The sequence below is a fragment of the Chrysochloris asiatica genome, unplaced genomic scaffold, assembly GCF_000296735.1.
Source record: "Chrysochloris asiatica unplaced genomic scaffold, ChrAsi1.0 scaffold00306, whole genome shotgun sequence".
Lineage (NCBI taxonomy): Eukaryota > Metazoa > Chordata > Mammalia > Afrosoricida > Chrysochloridae > Chrysochloris > Chrysochloris asiatica.
Window position 1 is genome coordinate 1,613,662 of NW_006408824.1, and position 15,418 is coordinate 1,629,079.

Consider the following 15,418-nt stretch of genomic DNA (forward strand, 5'->3'; position numbering starts at 1 on the left):
AGCAAAAAGTCATTGAGAAGACAAGAAAGAAGGAAAAGGTCAAAATGGATGTCAGAAGAGACACTGAAACTTGCTCTCCAGCATAGAGATGCTAAGGCAGATGGAAGAAATGAGGAGATACAAGAGCTGAACAGAAAAATTCAAAGATCAGCTCAAGAAGATAAAGCCAATTATTACAACAAAATGTGCAAAGATCTGGAGTCAGAAAACCAAAAAGGAAGAACATGCTCAGCATTTCTCAGCATTGAAGAAAGAATTCAAGCCTCGACTTTTGTTATTGAAAGATTCTCTGGGCAAATTATTGAATGATGCAGAAAGCATCAATACACAGTCATTGTACCAAAAGGAAATAGTTAATGTTCAGCTGTTTCAAAAGGTAACATATGATTAAGAGCCAATGATACTGGAAGGAGGAAGTCCAAGGTGTGTTGAAGGAAATGGCAAAGAACAAGGCACCAGGAATTGATGGAATAAAAATTGAAATCTTCCAAGAAAGTGAGGTGGCACAGGAGGCACTCACTCATCTCTGCCAAGAAATCTGTAAGCCAAGAAATTTGGAAGACAATTATCTGACTGACTGATTGAAAGAGATCCATATTTGTGCCCATTCCAAAGAGAGGTGTCCCAAAGGAATGCAGAAATCATCAGACAATATCTTTGATATCCCATGTGAATAAAGTTTTACGCAAGGTAATACAGAAACGGCTGCAAGCGTACATTGACAGAGAACTTCCAGAGGTTCAAGCCGGATTCAGAAGAGGATGTGGAATGAGGCATATCATTGCTGATGTCTGATGGATCTTGGCTTAAAGCAAAGAATACCAGAAAGATGTTTACCTGTGCTTTATTGACTATGCAAAGGCTTTCGACTGTGTGGATCATGACAAGCTATGGACAACATTGCGAAATATGAGTATTCTGGAACACTTAATTCTGCACATAAGGAATCTGTACCTGGACCAAGAGGCAGTTGTTCGAACAGAACATGGGAACACTGAGTGGTTTAAATTAATTAAGGTGGGCAACAAGGTTGTATTCTTTCACCATACTTATTCAACTTGTATGGTGAGCAAATAATCTAAGAAGCTGGGTTCTATGAAGAAAAATGTGGCATCAGGATTGGAGGAAGACTAATTAACAACCTGCGATATGTAGAGGATACAACCTTGCTTGCTGAAAGTGAAGAGGACTTAAAACATTTACTGTATGGATTACATCTCAATGTCAAGAAAACAAAAATCCTCACCACTGGACCAATAAACAACATTCTTATCAACAGAGAAAAGATTGAAATTGTCAAGGACTTCATTCTTTTGGGATCAACTATCAATACTCATAGAAGCAGCAGTTAAGAAATCAAATGATGTATTGCATTAGGCAAATCTGCTGCACAAGACCTCCTTAAAGTGTTGAAGAGCCAAGATGTCAGTTTGAGGACTAAGATGAACCTGACCCAAGCCATGGTATTTTCAATAACCTCATATGCATGCGAAAGCTGGACAGTGAATAAGGACGACTAGAAGATTTGAAGCATTTGCATTACGGTGTTGGAAGACATTATTGAAAATACCATGGACTGCCACAAGAACCAACAGATCTGTGTTGGAAGAAGTGCAGCCAGAGTGCTCCTTGGAAGCCACAGTGGCCAGACTTCGTCTCTCATACTTGGGACATATTATCAGGAGGGACCCGTCCCTGGAGACAGGTATCCTAAAATGGAGGGCTGGAGAAAAAGAAGAAGAGCCTCAAAGAGATGGATTGGCACAGTGACAGCAACAATGGGCTCAGGTTGGCCCAGGACTGGGCAGTGTTTCATTCTGTTGTGCATATGGTCGCTCTGAGTTGGTACCGACTAGATGGCACCTAACAACAACACACATGCATATACACTGTCATACACACACACAGTCAAGCGTTCATATGCTCACACTCCCGTGCAAGCACTCATGTACACAGGCACACAGTGCACTCGCATGCACTCCCCTGGCATCCCCAGTCCAGGCCTCTCCTCTCCAGCAGAGTGACTGTCCTCAGATCTCACAGGCACTTCTCACCATGCAACCAACTCTCAGCTCATCTTCCTCCTCTAGTGCACCCTATCTCAAGCAGCACACACCAACCCCTGACGTTTAAGCAAGACCACTCCCACAACCCCACTGACTCCTCCATCTCCAAGTGCTCTCTGTCCCCCCACACATACACCCACACCTCTCTCACAGCCCCCATACATTCACACATATACTCACTCACTGAAACACATAACATGTGCACACTCATAGGCCATAACCATAGTGAGCTGATCCACCCAGACCCCGAGAGTCAGCAAATAGCCAGGCTTGACGCATGCGCCCCCTGTTGGCTTTTATGGGATAGGGCTGGACGCCACCACCAGTGAGTTCCAGCACTGTAGTTGGTGCAAGATCTGCCCCCTAGTGAGGCCCTGGGAGTCCCTGGCTGAAGAGTAGGCATGGCCAGTACAGGCCCCTCCCTAGTGGGATGAGCAGCTTGGAGTGGGTAGCCCCAGGAGCCATACCACCCTTGAACTGGCTGTCCCGGAGCCAGGTAAGTGAGCAAGCAGCCACGACAATCCAGGGGCTTCAGGAGGAAGCTGGCACAGACTCTGCCAGGCCTGCTGCCCTTGGTCCAGTACTCCCAGCCAGGTCAGGGCTGCAAGAAAACCAGGTAGGAGGCTAAGATAGGGAGAAGGTACAGTGAGACCCACCAGTACATCTCTTCAACAGAGACTGACAAAACCATCCAGGCTATGGACAGTGATCAGCAGCCTTACTGTATCTCTCAGCCCCCAACCTGTGACTCCACCTCAGCCCTTGTTTTCCAGCAAGACCTGTTTGGTTGGCACCTGGGAAACCACTCTCCAGTTCTCTGTGCTGCCAGCCATAGCCGCCCTCCACTACATTGCTATCAAAGACTTGGGCTTCGTAGACCCACTTCACATTACCCACCTACTGCTCACTCAGGGCAACAAGAGTCAAGGGTGCTTCACTGATCCACCAGAGGAGCCTGGCCTCCAAGCAAGGTCCAGTATGGGAGGTGCCAGCAGCTAAGCCCACACCTTGTCCTCTGGCAGTTACAGTGTGGGCCAGCTTTTCCCAGGCACCTGCAGGTTGATGTGCAAAGCTAGTACCTAGAATGGAGTAGTACAGGGCAGGGTTGCTTGGCCCTACTTCCCCCCCTCCTACCCATGCCTGAACCCCTACAGTGCAGTGAGTTACTTCATATGATTCTTCTACCCATAGTTTTTATAACTGATGGGTCTGGGTAAGAGAAGGTGGGAGAAGGTGCTGATAGGATGGTAAGATTCCGTTGTGAATGATTGCTAACAGAGCTAACTGTGAGTGTAGACATTTTGAACTCAACATGGGTCTAAAACAAAGTCTCATAAGCAGAAGTGGGGAATCTCACTACCATTAAGGAAAAAGAGACTGGAGTGGAGCACATGTTCTCTAGACTCCAAGATCCCTACATGTTGAACCTCTTTGATCCTAGAGACAGACTCATGACACTGGAGGAGTGGCAGTGGATCAGCCACCAGAAGCAAGAGTCAGAGCTTGAAGAGAGAGGTGTACTTTCCAGTCCATCGAGCAAGTAAACAAAGTTGAGTGCCTTTGGGCAAGAGGCGTGCTTCCTAGAGGGGGATGCCTGCAAGCACTTAATTGGGGAGCTAGAGCTGAGTACTTTTGGAGTGAGGCTTACAGCTGGAATGGAGTGTCCTTGGGTACTTACCAGCAACCCTAAAAGAACTTTGTAACATTGCCTGAAGGAGAGTGAGAACTTCCTGTGGACACCGCTGACTGGAAGAACTGTACCCTGAGCATTTTCTGATCCTGCATTTTAATTTGTTAACTTCTCTAATAAACTCCATAACTGAGAGGATGGTTTCCGAGTTCTGTGTGGCCAAACCCACCTGAGTAGATTGTGCTGTGGGAGGATGGTTTGGGGCCATTTTTGCAACCCCTCATCACCCATCTCACCTGAGTGAGAACAAGGTGCCCTGGATACAGCTGGCTGTTGGTAACCAGCTCAGGTACTCCCCACACAATCATGGATCTCGGGTCAGAGGGTGCTAGTGGACCTCCATCTGACATTTGTGTTTCAGGCTTAGCAAGATGGCCACGTGGCAAGGTGGAGACAGGCATAGAGGCTATGAGAATCTGCTGCTCCATTATCTCCTAGGTCTTTGGTAAAAGAGGTCTTTTGACAGACCCCTCTTTTCCCCTTCTCTCCCCCAGCACCCAGGGGTCAGTCTTATTTCTGCCCCATTCACATAAGTTTCCCTTCTTAGCATGGGCCAGTCCATCCTTCCCATGCCCACCTCCACTGATGCCACCACACCTCACCTGGCCTGATACTTGTATAGTGGGCACAACCAGATACTGCTGTGAGGAGTCAGTAGCCCCCTGAAGCAATGCTATTGTAGGGGTTTCCTATAAAAAACCTCTCTCAAATGTCAAAAAGTAAAAATGTCACTTTTATGATGAAGGTGTACAGGTCCTTATATGTGTATGAAAGCTGGACAGTGCAAAAAGAAGACAGAAGAATTGATACTTTTGAAAGGTGTTGGCATGTTTGTTGTTGGTAAGTGCCATGGAGTTGGTTCTGACCCATTGAGACCCTGTGGATTTGAACCGCTGACTTTGGAGTGAGCAGCCCAGTGTTTATCCCACAGTATCAGAATATTGGATATATCATGGACTTACAGAAGAACAATTTTGTCTTGAAGAAAGTACAACCAGATGCTCCTCAAAAGCAAGGATGGAACAACTTTGTCTTGCTCACACACCATCAGAAAAGACCTATTGCTAGGAAAAGATGTCATGTTTGGCAGAATGGAGGAGGTTCATTCAAAATGAAGGAACCCTCATGAGATGAACTGACATGGTGGCTGCAACAATGGGCTCAAACATGCTACTATTGTGAATGGGACCAGGCAATGTTTTGTTGTTGTACATAAGGTCACCATAAGTCAGAGCCAACTTGACAGCACCTAACATGACACTCCATAGCCACTGAACCCCAAACTACTGCTGGTGAGTTGATTCTGATTCATGATGACCCTAAAGGACAGAGTAGAACTGCCCCTTAGGGTTTCCAAAGTGTAATCTTTAGGGCAACAAACTTCCACATCTTTCTCCCACTCAGGCTGGTGAGTTCGAACTGTCAACCTTTCAGTTAGCAACTGAGTGCTCTAACGACTGTACCACAGGGACTAGCTCCCATAAAGATTTCAAACTCACTGTCATTGACCTGATTCAAACTCATATCAACCCTTCAGGATGGAGTAGAAGTGCTCCATAGGGTTTCCGACACAGTAAATCTTTACAGAAGTAGCCCTCATCTTTCTTCTTTGGAATGGCAGATGGGTTTGAACTTCCAACCTTCCAGTTAGCAGCTCAACACTTAATCCACCCATAACCAGGTTCCTGAGTAATTGCTGATTCCCACTGCAGCATTCGTGGTAAGTCTACCCACAAAGTGTTGGGTCTGTTGCCTAGAATGACTCAAGCCAACAAGGACAGATCAAAGTGAAGACAAAGGCAACCATGTTTATTAATTTTGTGTACAAAACTGAAGTAAAGGGGTGTTCCCCAGATTCTTTTTTCCTCTAGAGACTTTTCAAGTTTCTTTTATAGGGTAAGGGTTACATTATAGTCATGTTATCCTGGTGTAGTGCTGTGGGTTAATGCACTGGACTGCAAAGTCCATTTCAACCGCAAGGTTGGTGGTTCAAACTAACCAACTGCTTCTCAGAAACCCTATACATGGTTGCTAAAGGTCAGAACCAACTCAAGTGCCCTCAACAACAATAACAAAGGATTCGCAGAGAGGTATAAAAAGATACAAAGATGGCGACTTTTAGTATAGCTCATTATAATGTTAAATCTCTACTCAGCTGTATGTTTTTTAGTATGCTCATGATGCTAGACTCAATGACTTATGATATACTTTTTTTCCTCTCTCACTCTGTCTCTCTTTTTTTTTTCTTGGCCTTAGCAGGTGCCCTAATCATTTGATTTTTATCAAAAATTTACACTTCTACTATCTTTATTTCATCATGAGGAACTCTCTGAAACTCCTTTAAGGGCATTGGCAGAGGCCATGACACCAAGGGGCAGAGCGGCAGAGGACCCTAAGCATGAAGGGCTCATTGTTAAGCAGGACCACAATGAGTCTCCCCTTGGAAAGCAAGGCCCCAAGGAGGAATCTCATGTGGGGGACTCTGCAGTTCCTGTCTCTTTGTTTTAATCAGCTTATTTTTAACTTTCTTGATTTTATAATAAAAGTTTTTAGTAGAATTTTAGTAAGAATCATATTAAAGATTTGAAACTTGTTTTTAGGCGCATTCACACCATATTCAATCATGCATAGTTCTAAAGAATGCTTCTCACACTAACAATAAGTTTCACCACTGGGAAAAGCCAGCTAAAGTTTTTGCCAATTCAAGTTTAAGATTGCATTCAACATTCTGTGTAGTTTCGGTCAGGGACATTAAGACCTTTAGAAATTTAACAAAAATGCAATTAAGGGCTAAGGGAATAGTAACAGATCATAAGCAGAAATTTAACTAGATGTTTTGTACAGAGATGTTTTTATAAGGAAGTTGTTCTGTTTCTTCTTGGCTACAAAACTTTAAATGCTTGTTTTTCTTGTTTAATCAATCATGAGAAACAACTGTGTTGTCAGTTACCATAGCAAATAATGTCTAGGTACATGTTGTGATTAATGAATCTATAGAAAATAATAGGTGAAGGTAGAAATAGGAGTTAAGATTTAGAATTATGTTTTAAGGTTAACCTGACATTTTAGGATGTCAGAAAGATTAAGCTGTTTTAACAAGATCATTTGTGTAATGCTTCAAAGAAATTGTTATGAGATAATAATGTATTGTAACGGTATATAAGGAGCTGAAAAAATATCATAATCATCATTAAAAATCATTAAAATCAGCAGCAGCAGCCGACTCCACACATTCCTTCGTGAGCCCCCTTAATTAGTGTGTCGGGGCTGGCATTCATTCCTTTAATGAAAATCTTGATGGTATGGTGAGTTAAACATTGGGTTGCTAACCTCAAGGTCAACCATTCAAATCCACCAACTGCTCTGAGGGAGGAAGATGAGGCTGCCTGCTCCTATAGAGATTTGGTGTCGCAGAAACCCTATGGTACAGTTTTATCCTGTACTACTGGGTTGCTAAGGATCTCTGGTAGCATAGTGGTTACGAGTTGAGCTACTAACCCCACAGACAGCAGTTCGAAACTATCAGCTGTACTGCGGGAGAAAGATGAGGCTTTCTTGTCCCATAAAGATTTACAGCCTCAGAAACCCTATGCAGGGTTGCTATGAGTCAGAACCGACTCCACGGCACATAACCACCACCAATAGTCAAAGATTGACAGGCTACCAGTGAGAATTTGTTGTGTGCCATAGAGTCAATTCTGACTTCTATCAAACATGCACAGGATTTTCAAGGCTGTAAATCTTTACAGGAGCAGAAACCTCATCTTTCTCCAGGAGAGAGGCTGGTGGTTCAAACTGCTGGCCTTTTGGTTAGCATCCCAATTTATGACCCACTACCACCAATTCTGGCCCAACTTTGCAGGAACTGCAGTGTATGAATGACAAACAAGCTTGCTGCGCCCGATTCTGGGAGGAGGACCCAGTGAGGGGGTATATACAACGTGTTTGGGATAGTATGAGCATGGGAAAACAGGTTGTGTGACCTGACTGTCCAAATTCCTCAGAACAGGAAACATTCTCTACTGAAAATCCAGTGTCAAATGCCTGCCAATTGCTAGCAATTACTGATCACAGCCAGATGTATCAATATTCCAAGAAGCCCCTCTGGAATAGTGGGTTAAGCATTGGACTGCTAACCAAAAGAGATTCAAATTTACCAGCCACTCCTCTGGAGAAAGGTGAGACAGTCTGCTCCCAAAAAGATTTACATAATGGAAATTATGGAAATAATGGGGCAGTTCTACTCATCTTCTAGGGTCACTACAAGTTGGAATCAACTCTAGGGCAGTGAATCGAGTTTTGGTTTGGTGTCAATATTTCACTGATAATTTATCAAACAAATACAATTGGAAATCTTCTGAAAGACACAAGATGTCACAAAGACAATGGAGTGATGTGAACACAGGCTAACACACCTATATAACAGGACCTGCCCAAGCAGGAGCTTCAAAACCAAAGTTGGTTTTGTGTTTTGTGTTTTTTGTTTATCCACTTATGCTTGCCAAAGCTGAAACCAGAGATCCAGGGGTCTGGAGAGTCCAAGGCAGAGGAAAGAGATAGTTCCCATCTACCCAAGTGATATTGCCCTCCTTCAGAGAAGAGACTTTCCTAGTTCTGTCACTTGGGTAAAATCTTCCTTTAGATAATGCCCTGAGGCAGGAGGTTCGAGGCCAGATGGGAACAGGGTATGAATGCCACCATTCCTTTGTTTATGTCCTTGCAGATAAATCATTGCTCAAATCAACGTACTGGCAAGGCCTGGGACCAAGTTATACAGTAAGGAACATGAGGAAGTAGCTGTGATCTCAGTTGGCGATCTTCAAAGCCTCAAACAAAGAGAGTTAGCTGCTAAGAGAGTTAGCCAAGCTTGGAGACAGACTGAAGGAACTCAGATGTCTTAGGTTCAATAAGGTAAGTTCAGTTTTCAGGAGAGTTGAATAGGAGAGGCAGGACCTTTGCACAGGTCTAGGGCAGGTGAAGACCCCCAGGGTCATCGCAAGCAAGACACCCATGATCAGCATGGAGAATGTCCCATGCTTGATCATCATGGCCAGGGTCAATGGGGGGTCACCCCATTCCCAGAGGTCAGGACTCTCCACAGGGGCAGCTGGAAGCTGAATCATTTGGGTCCTGGAAGGACACGCCTAAGTGAGGTTGCAAGAAACAAACAATTGGACTTCCGGCAAGATGGCAGACTAGGCAGAAACACTACACAGACTCTCTACAACAAAGATACGAGAGACCAAATGAAACAGACACAGGACAATCCTGGAACCCTGAAGTTCAGATGAAAGGTTAGAGAAGTGTATTGAATAGCTACTAGAAGAAGAAACTAGCAGGGCCAGTGAAAGAAGACTGAATGGTAAACAGATTGCAGGCCAGATGTGGCACAGCCATCTTGAACTTTTGCTAGCAGCTTTGGAGAGACAGACAGATGGAGACGGAAAAAGTGTGATTCATTCTTGCTCCCAAAATCCCCCTGGAGAACAAAGGTGTGGCAGGCCCAGACCCTCATCTACCCCAAGAACAGACTCTGCTCTCCAAGAGTTCAGAGCCATGAAATTGTAAGGCAGGGGCCCTCTGTGCCATCTTGGCATCTGGATTCAAACAGGCTCTGCTCCAGATCTACAGAACCCATAGAGCCTCCAGGCCAGAATTCAACTACCAAGAACCCTCATTACCAGCCACCCTGCCCCCAGTTGCCCTCCAGTTCTGACAGACACTGACAAACTGAAAGGCCTCCACAAACTATTCTGCATTGGGTACTCTAAACAAAGACAACACCTAGGCCTATAGGAGGAGTCCTGATGTGGCTCTTTAGGATCAGCACTGGACGGTTAACTGCAAGGTCAGCAGTTCAAACCCACCAGCTGCTTCTCAGAAATTCTACATGGAGGTGGTGGTGTGCCGTTGGAGTAGGTTCCAACTCATAGAGACTCTGTACAGTGTTCCTGAGGCTGTAAATCCTTATGGGAGCCAAAAGAATCATCTTTCACCTGTGGAACAACTGGTAGTTTCAAACTGCTGACCTTGAGGTTAGCAGCCCAATTCGTCGTAACCACTATGCTATCAGAGTTCCTTGCTGTTGTTGTTGTAGTTAAGTGCTGTTGAGTTGATTTCAACCCATAGCGACCCTGTATAGGATTTCCAAGGAGCAGCTGGTGAGCTTGAACAACCGACCTTGTAGTTCAAACAACTTTGCAGTCTGACACATTAGCCCACAGCACCACACCAAGACTCCGTAGAAATCCTATATAGGGACACTATAAGTTGGAACTGACTTTGATAGCACTTGTCAACAACAGCAATAGGCCTATAGGAACTCCACCTAGGGCTGAGAACTCAGCCACAACATCCCTCTTCCACCTACCTCATGAGCTCCATGGCTGACCAGATCCCCCAAGAGTTTTCTCCTCTCTGGGTCCAACAACTACACTGTTTTTATTCATTTTAATTGTTTATTTTTCCTTTCATTGTTCATTTTTTTATTTGTTTATTCTTTCTTATCCTTCCTCTTTCTCTTCCCTCGATTTTTATCCTTTCTAACCTTTTCATTTTCCCCCTTTTCTTCTGTTTCTCATTACCACTCTCTTCTTTTTCCCTCTTGATTTTTCTTACATGGCATCAGGATTGGAGGAAGACTAATTAACAACCTGCAATATACAGATGATATAATCTTGCTTGCTGAAAGTGAAGAAGACTTAAAACATTTACTGATGAAGATCAAAGAGCACAGCCTTCAGTATGGATTACATCTCAATGTAAATAAAACAAAAATCTTCACCACTGGTCCAATAAACAACATTCTTATCAATGGAGAAAAGATTGAAGTTGTCAAGGACTTCATTCTTCTTGGATCAACTATCAACACTCATGGAAGCAGCAGTCAAGAGATCAAATGACATACTGCATTAAGCAAATCTGCTGCACAAGACCTTTTTAAAGTGTTGAGGAACAAAGATGTCAGCTTGAGGACTAAGGTGTGCCTGACCCAAGCCATGGTGTTTTCAATAACCTCATATGCATGTGAAAGCTGGACAGTGAATAAGGAAGACCGTAGAAGAATTGAGGGCTTTGAGTTATGGTATTGGAAGAGAATATTGAAAGTGCTATGGGCTGCCAAAAGAACCAACAGATCCGTTTTGAAAGCAGTGCAGCTGGAGTGCTCCTTAGAGGCCAAGATGACCAAACATTGTCTCTCATACTTTGGACATATTGTTAGGAGGGACCAGTCGTTGGAGAAGGATATCATGTTGGTAAGGTGGAGGGTCAGAGAAAAAGAGGAAGACCCCCAATGAGATGGATTGGCCAAGTGGCAGCATTGATGGACTCAAGCGTGGCCCAGGATCAGGCAGTGTTTCGTTCTGCTGTGCATAAGGTCGCTATGATTCAATACCAATTTGATGGCACCTAACAACAAAAACAACAAGTCTCCTCTTTTAGTCTTCCTGCTCTCTTGCTTTTCTCAGTGCATTTTTTCCTCTTCCTTTTATTTTCTCTGTTATTTTTCTCTTGTACAGCTCTATTTGCCTATCCCTGTTTTCTCTTTTTGGTTATTATATCCTTTTTTCTTGTTGCCACCTATTTTCATTCTTTTTCTCCTCTTTTATATTCTCTTTTTGCTGTTGTTTGCTTGTTCTTTTTTGTTTTCCTGTGTGTGCTTTTTCCTCTTGCTCCACATTATGGGATGTATAGCAAATGTTCCTATAAGCTCAACCATAACTGTACCCTTGCAGCTCCATCCACTGGGCATGTGCTAATACCAGCTCTCATAACTCCTCATTAATGATAGACACCAGCCAAACCCACCCTAAACTGAGTTGCACAAATAGCAAAAGGAAACCGGTGTATACACTTCCATTCTCTAATTACAACCACCTGAAGACAGTTGGTGAGAAGCTAAGAACACATCAACATACAATCATCAATACAACTATAATGACACCACAATGTGTCAGAGACAACAGACAATTTTTAGCTCACATGAAAAAACAGGAGAGAGCGTCCTAAACAAATAACCAAGATGCAGAGCCAGAAAATGTTTCTAAGGAAGAAAAGATAATAGAACTACCTGAGAAAGAATGCAAAATAGTGATATTTAGATGCCTTCAAAGGATTGACAGAAAGGCTGAGGAAAGCAAGGAGAACACAGATAAAAACATTCAAAGAAAAAACATTTTCCTAATAAGAACAAACTAACAAAATAAATGCAAAATTTGGAACAATACAAAATCTGCCAGTAGAAATCCAGAAGATCAATACTCAGATTTTATAAATGTGCAATACATTGAAAGGACAAAGGAGTAGATTCAAAGTAATAGAAGCCCAAATTAGTGAGCTTAAAGATAAATCTCTCAACATTAGTAAACTAGATGAACAATTAGAAAAAAAAAAATTTTTTTTTTTAATCAGAAGAAAACCTGATATTTACGTGGAACACCAAGAACAAGAATAACTTATGGGGGATGGGAATTCCAGAAACAGGAAGAGACAATAAAAAAGCATGGAGAGAATTGTCAGAGTTACTGTAAGAAAATTTCCCTAACATCATGAAATACGGGAAGATAACCATTCTAGTAGCTGAATGAACCTCAAACAGGATTGTTGTTGTTAAATGTTGTCAAGTTGGTTCCAACTCATAACTACCCTGTGAACGGTTTCCAAGAAGTGGCTGGTAACTTTGAACTGCTGACCTTCCATTTCAAACTGACTTGAGGTCCAGTGCTTATCCTGCAGTGACAGACCAGACTCCCCTCCAAGTCACCAAGACAGGTCATAATCAAACTTTCCAAAACCAAAGACAGGGAGAGAATCCTGAGAACAATTCAGGAAACACTAAAAGTTACCTACAAAGGCCCCACTGGCTGCTCTGAAAAGCCATCTTTGCATTGTTCCCGGGTCCGGCTCTCTGCTCCCCGCAGCCACCTCCGCCACGCTCCTTCTCCGCCACTGCGGACTCCGGCACCTCTCTCGCCAGAGTCCCCAAACTCTCGCACTCTTTGTCATTCTCTGTATCGGCGTGCCCCATCATGTCAGCGGCTGTGGACACCGGCTCCGAGATCACAACCAAGGACTTGAAGGAGAAGAAGGAGGTTGTGGAGGAAACAGAAAATGGAAGAGACGCATCCGCTAATGGGAACGCTAAGGAGAAAAATGGGGAACAGGAGGGCTGACAATGAGGTAGATGAGGAAGAGGAAGAAGGTGGGGAGGAGGAAGAGGAAGAGTAAAAAGGTGATGGTGAGGAAGAAGATGGAGATGAAGATGATGAGGATGATGATGTTGACACCAAGAAGCAGAAGACCTACGAGGATGACTAGACAGCAAAAAAGGAAAAGTTAAATTTAAAAGGGCCACCGTGACCTATTCACCCTCCACCTCCTGTCTCAGAATCTAAACGTGGTCACCTTCAAGTAGAGAGTCCCACCCGCCCACTTTGGGCAGCGCCACCTGCAGATAACAAGCGCTCACCACCACCCAACCAAAACCACAACGTGGATTTGCAACAGGGGAGAAAAAAACCAAAACTTCCAAGGCCCTGCTTTTTTTCTCGAAAGTACTTTAAAAAGGAAAATTTGTTTGTATTTTTTATTTACATTTTATATTTTTGTATATATTGTTAGGGGTCAACCATTTTTAATGGTCTCGGATGACCAAACCAGCCTTTGCAGCGTTCTCTGTCCTAATTCTGACTTTACTTGTGGTGTGAACATGTTCATTATAATCTCAAAGGAGAAAAAAAACCTTGTAAAAAAAGCAAAAACAACAACAACAAAAAATTACAATCTTATTCCGAGCATTCCAGTAACTTTTTTTATGTATGTACTGAGCTGTACTATAAGTAGTTGGTTTGTATGAGATGGTTAAAAAAGGCCAAAGATAAAGTTTCTTTTCCTTTTTTTTTTTGTCTATGAAGTTGCTGTTTATTTGGGGGGGGGGGCCTGTTTGATGTATGTGTGAAACAATGTTGTCCAACAATAAACCGGAATTTTATTTTGCTGAGTTGTTCTAGCAACAACAACAAAAAAAGTTACCTACAAAGGAGAACCGATAAGAGTAAGATCTGATTTCTCAGCAGGAGCCATTGGGATAACATATACAAATTCTGAAAGGAAATAATTGCCAACCAAGAATCATATACACATTTTTATCTTGAACCGCAAGCTTCAAGTCAACTGGAAAACCTATACAGGGTTGCTATGACTTAACAACTTGGAAATCCTATACAGGGTCGCTATGAATTAGAATCGACTGATGACACTTAACAACCACAACAAAGTAAAACAAACATACAAGATTGGAAATAGAGAACCAGAAAAATTAATCTGTAATGAAGTCAACTACAAAGCAAAAATAGGGGATAGTATAAATATAGAACTTCCAGATGAAGAGAAGTCAGGTGGATTTCTATATAAAATAGACTGCTTTAAATGGGGAAAGAATTACTGAATTATAGGATAATCGCAAAGAAAATTAATACACCTGCACATCAAAATAGAAAAGGAAAATCTAAAAGATGTAGTAATCATTAACAAAACAGAATTGAAAAGAATGAACAGAAAGTCCTCAAACAAAATGAACTCAGCACAGAACCTTTTGTGGAACAAAGATCCAAGCAACGAGGGAAACTTGGCTATTACGGTGGCAGGAGGAAGGAGGAGGCCGTGGGGGTGTGAAGCTACGGTAGCTATCTGCTGAGTTGTTGGTGTACCTTTGTGAAAAAGGCGTCGTTCTTAACTCCTATTCCGGGCAGCGGCCGGGGCTAGGGGTTCAGAGCAGCCGTGGGGCCGCTTCCCTGGGCCCCCTGGCTCCGCCATGTTCCGCAGGGCACGCCTTAGCGAAAAGCCGACCGTCAGGCCTGGTATAGGCGCCAGGGGGTCCACCACTTCCACCCCACAGAGTGGAAAGGAGACTCCCAAGCCGCCGGAGCCTGCAGCTGTCTGTGTTCCAAAGCCAGCGGAGCCCACAGATGCGCCAGTGGTGGATTTTGGGGGAGCGGAACCCAAAAAAAAGGCTCCCAGGAGCAGCGCCATACCAGGCCAGTGACAGGTACAAATTCTGCTTATGCTATGACAGGAAGGATAATTTAAAAACAGTCACAGCAGTACATCAACAAGATGTTGCCAGAAATTCAGACTGGATTCACTGGAATGAAAGATATTGCTGATGTCAGGTGGATCTTGGCTGAAAGTAGAGAATACCAGAAAGACATTTACTCTTGTTTTACTGACTATGCAGAAGCATTTAACTATGTGAATTATAACAAGTTGTGCCTAACATTGTGAAGAATGGGAATTATAGAACACTTAAATGTGCTTATGTGGAACCTGTACGTAAACCAAGAGGCAATCTTTCTAATGACATAAGGATACTGTGTAGTTTAAAATCAGGAAAGGTGTGCGTCAGGGTTGTATGCTTTCACCATAGTTTTTCATTCTGTATGCTGAACAAATAATCTGAGAAGTTGAACTCTGTAAAGGAAAATGGGCCATCAGGATTTGAGGAATACTCATTAATGTGCAATGTGCAGATGACACAACCTTGCTTGTTGAAAATTGAAGAGGATTTAAAGCACAAACTCATGGAGATCAAAGACTACAGCCTTCAGTTCAAGAGAGACTTGCAACTGGACCAATAAATGACATCATGATAAATGGAGAAAAT